Below are 10,264 nucleotides of genomic sequence, written 5' to 3'. Positions count from 1 at the left end.
GGGCCATGTGTAATTTTTTGTAAGCATTGTATTCTTCTTCCATGGCTTTGCGTCACTAAGGTGATTTGTTGGAAACCGAAAAAGTCATGGGTTCAGTAGGTTCAATGGTAGTAGTGGTAACATGATGAGCACAAGGCTGATAAGGAACTCGATGTTTTGGGTTTTGGCGGAGATTTACTGGTATAATGCGAGGTGGGTTAGGTAGGGCTAGGATTGGAGTCAGTGTTGGTTGCGGAGTGGAGACTGGCGGTGGTAAGGCATCGGGCGTGGAGGTGGTGGCGGTTGCAGGAGATGTACCAAGGGGAAAGGAGTATTCGACAAAACGAATGTTTCGAGCAATATATATCCGATCAGTGGAGAGATCAAGGCATTAGTAACCATGATGGAATGGGCTATAGCCAACAAAAAGACAAGGAGCAGACTGGAAATCCATATTACGAGCGTTATAAGGGCGAATTTATGGAAAGCATAAGCAACCAAATACCTTTTGAAATGAGTAGTCAGGTGGTCTTTGAAAGATGAGTTCAAATGGTGATATGTCCATAGAGGTGCGAGAGGGCATCCGATTAATGAGGTAAATAGTCGTTTCAAAAGCAAAATGACTAAACCTTTGAGGAGTGCTAGAATAAGTCATTAAGGCTAGGCCGATTTCAACGAAATATCTGCAGTGTCATTCAAGTTAGTTGATTGGATCCTTAATAAAGCAGCCAAATGAGATATTAAGGCTAGGATCCAACACAATATCCTACAAATTGGAAGAGGGATGTCATAATCCAACTTGCAGAACATTTGAAGGTAAGTGAATGACGATTCACTAATTCTCCACCATGAAAAACGAAAAGTATTTAAGTTTTAAATGTATTAAAAAGTCCTAGATCCTTTGGGATTCATTGTACCTTTCAATGGCATGTTTAAATCTCGATATGCCCCTCGATTTGTGTCACACCCCGAAAACCGAAGGCGGAAACATTTCCGGGGTTGACTCCACGTTGTGTATCAAATCCAATGTACATAGTTAGTAAAGTAAAACAACCATTACATTACATAATAAAGTTTTATAGTTGTTTCAAAAGTAAAGTTTGTACAGTTGTGATACATAGTATATATAGGCAAAATGAAAGGGTCTTCATGTACTCCGTCTTCTGATCAAAAGAAATCTTCGGGTACCTGTTCTAACGCTGACCTGAGAACACAAGCGGTTTGAAAATCAGCATAAAGCTGGTGAGTTTATAAGCGGTTTTTATTTGTGAACATGTTTCGAGTTTCCTTTCTGTTTCTGAAATGTTATATGCACCAAGAAAATCCCATATTTTCTTAATAGTTGGTTATTGTTTCACAAATGTAAGGTATAGTAAGTTTGTACACTGAAAACATGTTTATTCATGTGAAAATGTGTAGTTGGTTATCTGACTGGTTAAACTGTTCTGTTTACTTATCATGTGTTACCAGGAAAGTCCCATACTTTCCTTATTGTATGTTACAAATTGTAAAAGATGTAATGTTATCCAGTTTGTTACTCTTTCTAGTTAGGTAAGTGATACCCAGAAAAGCCCCATGCTTTCCTGCATGTTGGTTTCAAATGTAAACGATGTTAAGGATGTAAAAGATGTAATTGTGATTAGTTTCCATGTTTTCCCCAGGAAAGTCCCGTACTTTCCTGAATGTTAGTTACAGTATGTGAAAGATGTAAAAGATATATAAAGTAATTCATTATTACTATAAGTAAATCTCTGTTATCCTAATTGCGAGTTCCATAACCATACAATAGACTAAAACCTGTGGCAATAAGTAGTCCACATGTGGCAATAAGTCGTCCACATACTTATGACTTTCGTCACCCTTGAACCATTTCGGTTCGGCTGTAGCTAGCAGCCAGGTGTGGGGTAGTCAGCCCCGTATAGATCTATACACTCAAGTCACGCTCTCTAAATACCAGAGATTCTGGTTATGGGTGTAGTCCTCCACTCGCGTATCTCGGTGGAGTGTTCTCCGAGGACGTGTCTCCAATCATACAGGATTAACAATTTACTAGTAATAATAGGATAGTCCTCCACTCATGTATGTGTGTGGAGTGTTACCGAAGACAAAACAGTGTACAGGTATTATGTTCAAATGTTTAATGTCATGCTTTTAACTGATAAAATGTAGAAAACATTTTATGAAATATATAAAACATAACCGTTTATAAAATTCCATTTCACAAATAAATGTTTAAGTGAGCTGTATGTTCTACTGGTTATCAATTACGTATATCAGTGTTAAAAGCATATGGATTGTGAAACACAAGCACACGAAAATAAGTTTTGAGTACAAGAAAACCCTTGTACTTTGCTTGTGTTCCCCCCCCCCCCCCCCATGAAAACAGTGAAAAACAGTGAAAAAGGTAGGGGTATGAACTCACCGGACGAGAAATGTGACGATTTGGATGCTAAGAGTTGATCCGGGGCTTGTAAATACACGAGGTTCCTAATTACAATGTAAAGATACACATTTGTATCTAATTAGGACTTAGTTTATTCATATGATAGGGACACTTGCTTCAAGTCGCGATAACACTCCTATACAAGTGTTTGGAGGGACCCGGGTGGCGTTTAAGGACGTGAAATGACACTAGGGACTTGGGACTTGAGTTTACTCCCCATGAGTAAACTAATAGAAGAGTTTTTGGTCTAAAACACCCATTCCCCATGAGTTTACGGCCGTAAACTCATGGTGGGGGTGGTTTATGGTGCTAAATAACTTCTAACACTTAGGGAATGTTTCTAGGTTTTGGTTCTAAATGCTTGGAATGGATTTAAATCACCAAAATGATTAATTTATGGGAGTTTACGGCCTAGCATAGGCTCCTGGCCGTAAACTCCTTAATCCTCATGAAAATGGTGTTAAATGCTGTTAAAACAAATCACATGTGATTAATAGGATTATTCCAAGACCTAACATGAGTTTTATGGGACATTTGAGGGGTGTTATGGAGTTTACGGCCCATGAGACCCTCCTCATGGCCGTAAACTCTTCTATAGGGTGATATAAAGTGTTTCAAGGTCTAAAAATTGCATAGAAGGGCTTCTAAAATTCATCTAAAGGCTTTAGGGGTGTTTAGTTTGCATTCTAACACCATAAATCTTGGAGTTTACGGCCCAAGAACAAGACTTGGCCGTAAACTCTTAGAAATCCCACAAATGATGTGTTTAAGTCCCTTAAACTATTTTTGGTTGGTCCTTTTATTTATTCCAAGGCTTTTGGTGGTGTTGGATGGCTTTCTAACACCTTAGAATTGAATTTATGCCTTGTTTTGGGGAGTTTACGGCCCAAGCACTCACCTTGGCCATAAACTCACATAAGTCCCTCAAAAGTTATGTTTCAAGTGTCCAAATGCTAAAACCAAGGTCCTATAATTCATATCTAATCCATAGAAGTGATTTGGAAGGGTTTAAGGGCATGAAAACCCTAGTTTAATGAGTTTACGGCCCAAGAATGACCCTTGGCCGTAAACTCCTTCAAACTTCACAAAGTTCATGTTTTAATTGTTTAGGGTCCATATCTTGAAGCCATTTAGCCATATCTAAGTCCCAAACTTGTCAAGGAGGGGTTTAAGGGATTAAAAACCCACTTAATATGAGTTTACGGCCAATGAATGCTCCATGGCCGTAAACTCATGAATATGGTCATAAATCATGTTTTGAACTTGAATTTGAAGGCTAAGGAGGTTACAATACAAGCTAAGGAGTGTACCTTAGAGATTTGAAGCCTTAAATTTGAGTTTTGGACCCTTAAACTTGGATTTAGGAGAGAGGTTAGAGAGAGAGTAGAGAGAGAAGGAAAAAGCTTCAAATGGATGCTAAAACACGTTTATATAGGTCTTAAAAATTGTACGCGGTGGAATTCTACCCGATACCAATGTTAAACGCGGCTTTTGGTCGCACTCGATAAAGTTACCGTAACCCGATACGGCAAATTCTAGAAATATTCCGATCACTAAAGTTGGGTGTTAAAATGATTTCTAAATGTATTAAGACACCCATTAAGTCATTTTAAATGTGTATTAATAAATGACTTAATTATACGAAAGATCGTAAATCGAATTTGGAATGACGATTGGTTGCGCGAGTTGGACTACAAAAGAGTTACAATAATTTATTTGGAAATTTCGGGTTGTTACAATTTGTGACTGGAATACCAAGGATCACAAAACAGGGTGTGAATAACCATGCAAACTTACATGGTGCCCCCAATGTTACAGTCACCTATTCGATGTGTCGGTTAACCACACACGCTCCATCGAACTATGAAAAACATCGAATCACCCTTTGCCACCTTTGCTTAGAACCCAATTAGTGTGTCGGTTAACCACACACACTCCACTAACGTCTCAGCAAGGGTACAAAGTGTAATTTTATGGAATTGCATCAATTCACTTTTACCTAAAGTAACTAAGATTAGGAATTTTGTAAAATGTTTAGTTACTTTATAATTCATTATACTTTTAATGGAAAAGGTTTGCCCTATCCTACCATTCGGCTAACCACCCTCCACCAGTCAAGAGTGTGGTGGGTAAGAGTAGATACCCATTCAGTCGCCATTTTATAGGCAATTTCCTTAAACACCCCTTATAGACCAACTTCGTGAATGAGACCTACTAACGGTAAGATACTTTTAATGTTATATATAGTATAAGGGTGTATTTTATACTTTTAAAATACTAGTTGGTTTAATTTTATAAATTACACTTTTAATTTAATTTAATGTAAACCAAATCATTATGGATTTATTAAGTCTCTTTTTGATTATAGTTTTAATTAACTCAATAAAACCATAAGGGTGTAATTTGAACTTTTCAAAAGTAGGGTTTTAGAATTCAAAATTTTTTAAAAAAATTAAAATTTTAACCAAAAAATTTAAATTCCAAAACTTGACAGCAAGTTTTGAAACATTTCAAAACATTAGGGTTTAGAATTTAAATATTTCAAAATTAAACTTTTAATCAAAATTTAAATTCCAAAACTTGAGGGCAAGTTTTAAAACTTTTCAAAACACTATCAAGAACATTCTAGATCAAAATACAAATAATAACGATTAACAATTAATTGGTGGTTATCTAATTTTGACCTAATCCGATTTCATGCAAGATAATCTATCAAATAATTCAAATAAATCAAGTTTATCACATAAGGCAATGATTATCTAATTAATTTGACAATTATCTTCTATTCTACCAAGGATAATCACCCAATATCATAAAAAATCTGAATTTTATCAATAACAATCGTTTTGGTAATTATCCCACAGCAAAAAGAGCATAAAATCCTGATTTTCCCTCTATCGGACCCTTGCACTCGCCGAGTCAGGGACTGGACTTGCCGAGTCGGCCTGACTCGCCGAGTTCAACCACTGACTCGGCGATTCAATCAGGCAGAGGGTAAGAAATTCGATTTTCAGCCAATAAACGATCAAATATGCATCAAATTCATTAACAAACAGCCCTAGGCTCTGATACCACTGATGGGTTTTATACAAACAATCCTATGTGTGCACGCAACCCTAGATACAGATCTATGTTTTCACTATTAGTTATACAACATTATGAACACAAAAGAAACCTAACATGCTCCTAGGTAATTTCGAAAATCATAAAGGAGAATGGAATACTTACCTCTTGTTGTTATGTTGTAATAACAACTTGTATCTTGAATCTTCATGTCTTTGAAAGCAAGTACCACAAGTGTAGTACCTCTAATGGCTCACAAACACCAAGAGTGAATGGAGAGGCAAGAGAAAGAAAGAGTGGAGGTATGAAATTTGGCTCTCGGAACCCTAGGTATCAAGTATCCGAATTCCTTATGCCAAGGGGTCTTTATATAGGTGTAGGAATTAGGGTTTCCATCCTTATCATTATCTGATTGCTTAGCCACCAAGCAGCCCAAAGGATAACCCTAAAAACCTTATCATGGACGAATTCTAAGGCCTTATCCCCTTGAATTCATCCACCCTATCATATAGGGCATCCTTTGTCCTACTTTGCAACTATCACGTTATTACAGTTCAGTCCCCCTAGTTCAATTAACTTCTTTTGATCAAAAAATTAATTCTTAATTAATTCTCGACCAATGTTAACTAAATAAATATGATTTATCTTTTAATATATTATTCATATAATATATCAGTAAACCATAATAACCTCTTTCTCTATTATATCTCCAGTCAAGTTGCTTTGGTGAAGGCAACCCAAAAGGACCATGCACAACCGGGTCAAGTACTTACTAAATATAGTTACAGGCTTAGACACTAATCCAACAGTCTCCACTGGATAACTCTAGTAACCCTACATTCAAGTAGAATCTGATTAGCAATCGTAGCTCTCAAAGACACTGTCGAACTCTGATCTTATTAGCAACCTGTCCTTTAGATAAGGGATTATATATATTCCTCCATTCTAGATTCGCATCGACATGAGACATGGATTATAATCATTCTCTCAGTCTATGTGTTATTTCCCGATTTCCGATTTATTACGAATGACAACAGACTACAATTGAACACATCAACTGAGTCCCGGCTTGGCCAAGCGCTTAGGGTGTCATTACCAAATCATCGAGGGGCCGACGGATATCGCTTTTATCCCACTTTGGGTAAAAGGAACGGATAAACTTTGACTCAATGCTCGCTTGTACTTACTCACCGAATCACACACAACAATACATTTTATAACACTAAGTTACTGGTGCGTTTACATATTATCAATGTGTGACCGACTCGCAAGATACAACTTAGACATCACGGTTTCAAGAACATAAGATATTATTGTCTCACCAATCACTCATGATAAAATCCATGAAGCGATCCAAGTGAGCATGGGTTTAATCCAATACTCTATTCTTCTAGTAGCACTCATGATCTCTGCAGCAAACTTGTGCTATTTCTAAACACTTAGACAATTTACAGACGGATTCATAACAATCTTCTTTCATACCTACTCCCAAAGTATGAGCAACTGTGGAACGTTCAAACAATCTTATTATCCAGGAAGTCAAAACATGCAAAGTGAAACACAAGAATAATACTAATCCTATATGGCCCCAAACTTTTGAGTATAAATAAAACACCTTCATTTAATCACCATATTGATTACTCATTATTTGTTGTTTGGGGTAATCAACTTATTACTTGAATTATAACAACAATTGTCCCATGCTCTTGGCATGCACACTATGTTTACCTATGGTCCTTACTGTGTGAAATAGTATAACTGAATAACATTTTCAGTCACACTCATTTCAAAATTACCAATCCTTACCTCAAGTGTGAGAATACCAAATTCTTGCCACTTATAGAATATGTTAGATTCTAACATTTTATGCAACGGTCCTTTCGTAATATCATAGCACCAAAGTAACTAAGACTTTGCCAATGAAAGTACAAAGTGTTCTATTGGAGATTGTTACAAGACAATTCCATAGATGTGAAGTCTCACATTTAAAGTACATTCCTTTGAACATTCTTCTTGCATAAAAGCTTCTATCTAAACATACGATTCTCAATATCCAACTCCCAATATGAAAACATTTCCATATTTGCCATATGATAACTCATTCTAAATAGAATCTTATCTATTCATAATAATTTCAATATGGTCCATCCATGACTATACTTCCAACTGTCCTCAAGCGACCAATCCTTGGCGAACCTTAGATTGTCCTTGACAGTTGTTTAATTATTTTAGTCAAATCCGGTTCTATTCCCTTTTTCCTTCTAAATGCCTTAGGCATTTGAAAATTTTTAGAACGGTCAAATATTACAACTTATGCAATCGATCCTATACCTGATTCGTATGGGATTCGATTCATAATGAAAAACGTGATACTTTATTAGCTTCTTGCTATAATATTGTCATAATGGTCCTATTTGTTGTGTTCTCAAAATTCGAACTATGAATAGGGATGCCGTAATCATAATCGAACTTTGAGAATGCAAATAATAAATACATCCTTGACTAAATTCAATTAAAATTTCTCGATCTAAGCTTTTAGATTGAAAACGAAGTATAGTATTATATCCCTTACTTGTAGCAAAAAAAAAACTTTTCAACCTCGCAGCTTTGCAAAGTGAAACTTTTGTTTTTCAATAATTAATATTGTCAACTTGCAATACTTAAAAATCATGCTCCTACTAACATGATGATTATATCCATTCCATCATAACATTTATACTTCCACTAAGTTTGACACGTATTCAGAAAACAGTTGGACTTCTTAGAAGACAATACTTATTGACTTCCAAAGTTCATATTTCCAATACGAAGTGCTTCGATAAGCCTTTATCTAAGCTTCTCAAACTCATACACCTTTCCTTAGATAGCTCAAATGTGTGTCTAAACTAATTCAGAACTTATATTACTAAGTCCCAAATGTTCAGACCAATTGCTAAATCTCACAGTTCAAACTATAAAGAGGGATGCCGTAATCATAATCGGATTTAAGAATGTAATCTACACAATTACTATCTTCTTAAAATCTTTCATAGTGAAATCGTTTCCTCACAATCATTTTCATGAAGGAGAGAAACCTTATGACACTTCGATTTTTATAATGTATGTGTTCCTATCCATGTGAATTGCCATAACCTTAATTGTAAGACAATGTTTGTGACAAATTCAAACTCTTATGGACAAAACTTGTTCATTCTTAATTTCCTGCCATCAAGGGTCCCACCATTGCTTCCAAGTTATTTAGCATCTCACCTATGCCAGTTAATGTACTTTCATTGAACAAGATGTTTGCCCTTATGCAACCTATTGAGAACTCATAGAACTCATATGCATAATCAACTCAACTGGATTGGCACAAAAATACTTCAACACGATAGATTACAATCCTCAAGTCGTATGCTAGTGTTTAATAGGTTAACTCTTGATTAGTTCTTGAAGCTTTTCAAGATCATTCAGACTCCCACTGACCTCTCAACATATAAGATTCTCTTTTCAAGAAAAACATTTCTTATCAAAAAAATATTCAAGAGTTAGTGCTGATTCTTATCAAGACAAACACTACACACAATTGGTATTAGTTGGTCTTTATCTTATCCAAGACATCACAATTTACCAATTTCAAACGTGCAAGAATAAGAAAAACAATTTTCAATTTCACATTTGATAAGTGTGTTAGAACTTCTAAAGATGTGTTACTCAATTCACAATCTTGGAGTACGACTCTAAGACTTGATTTTAGAACGAAGTATGACTCATCCTTTTGATTTAACCATTTCAACAATTTCTGTTTCCTCTTCTTACCATACTAGTGCACTAAGATGTCCTTAGAGGATCAATTATGATATGGTTCTTAATCATTAGGTTGATCATAAAACCCGATAGAAAAGTACTCTCCCTTCTTCTTAAATTGGAGAAACTTTTATCTTTCTGCCTAATTGATTCTTCTTATTCGTTTTGCCATTCATTGAATCTTTTTAATGATTCATAATTCCACTTAATCTTGTATGTATTATCACATTTACTAGACTTTTAGTAAATTATGATGAATAGTCTTATTGTTATTTGTGGTGGACTTACTAGTGCACAACATTCTGTTCTAGTCCTTTAGTCCTTCACTTGACTAACATACTTGTGTGATCAAGGAATTAGTCTTAATTTCCTAAGTACCAAGATTTCCATACATCACATGATTCAAATCATATGATTCCAAGCTTCTGTCCAACTGAAAATTGGGCGATGGGAATCTTTCCTTATAGAATTTTTAACACTTCTATAAATAACATAACTAAGAATCACATCCATTTATAGAAATACACAAACATCTATTTTTCATAACGATTTCATTGCAAGGATATATATATAAATAAGACAAATCAAAATTTTATTTTATTCATAAAGGCAGTGGAAAACATGTCCTTACAATGTAAAATCAACTGAAAAAGTATGTAAGCAAATATTCCTAACAAATCTGTCATAACTTTCTAAGCTCAAAATCTGATCTTCGAATCCATGCGATCGTGACCCATTTCTTTGTGATCAGACTCATCTTGCTCTTCCATCAAGCTTCCTCTCTTTTCTCCGATCCTGCAAAAAAACATCCAAATGTAATCTTATCACATCATGTGTCACACCCCGGCCGTCGACAGAAACACCGAGCAGTGTAACGTCATTTCTCATATCATAGTTATCAACTTCCTGAAAACACATGCAATTTAAAATACGTCAACATAAAGTTAGTGAGTCCATAGGTTTTGACTCCTTATAAAAATAATACATTTTCCA

This window comes from Lactuca sativa, chromosome 8 (genome assembly GCF_002870075.4).
Source record: "Lactuca sativa cultivar Salinas chromosome 8, Lsat_Salinas_v11, whole genome shotgun sequence".
Lineage (NCBI taxonomy): Eukaryota > Viridiplantae > Streptophyta > Magnoliopsida > Asterales > Asteraceae > Lactuca > Lactuca sativa.
This window is presented reverse-complemented; position numbering follows the sequence as displayed.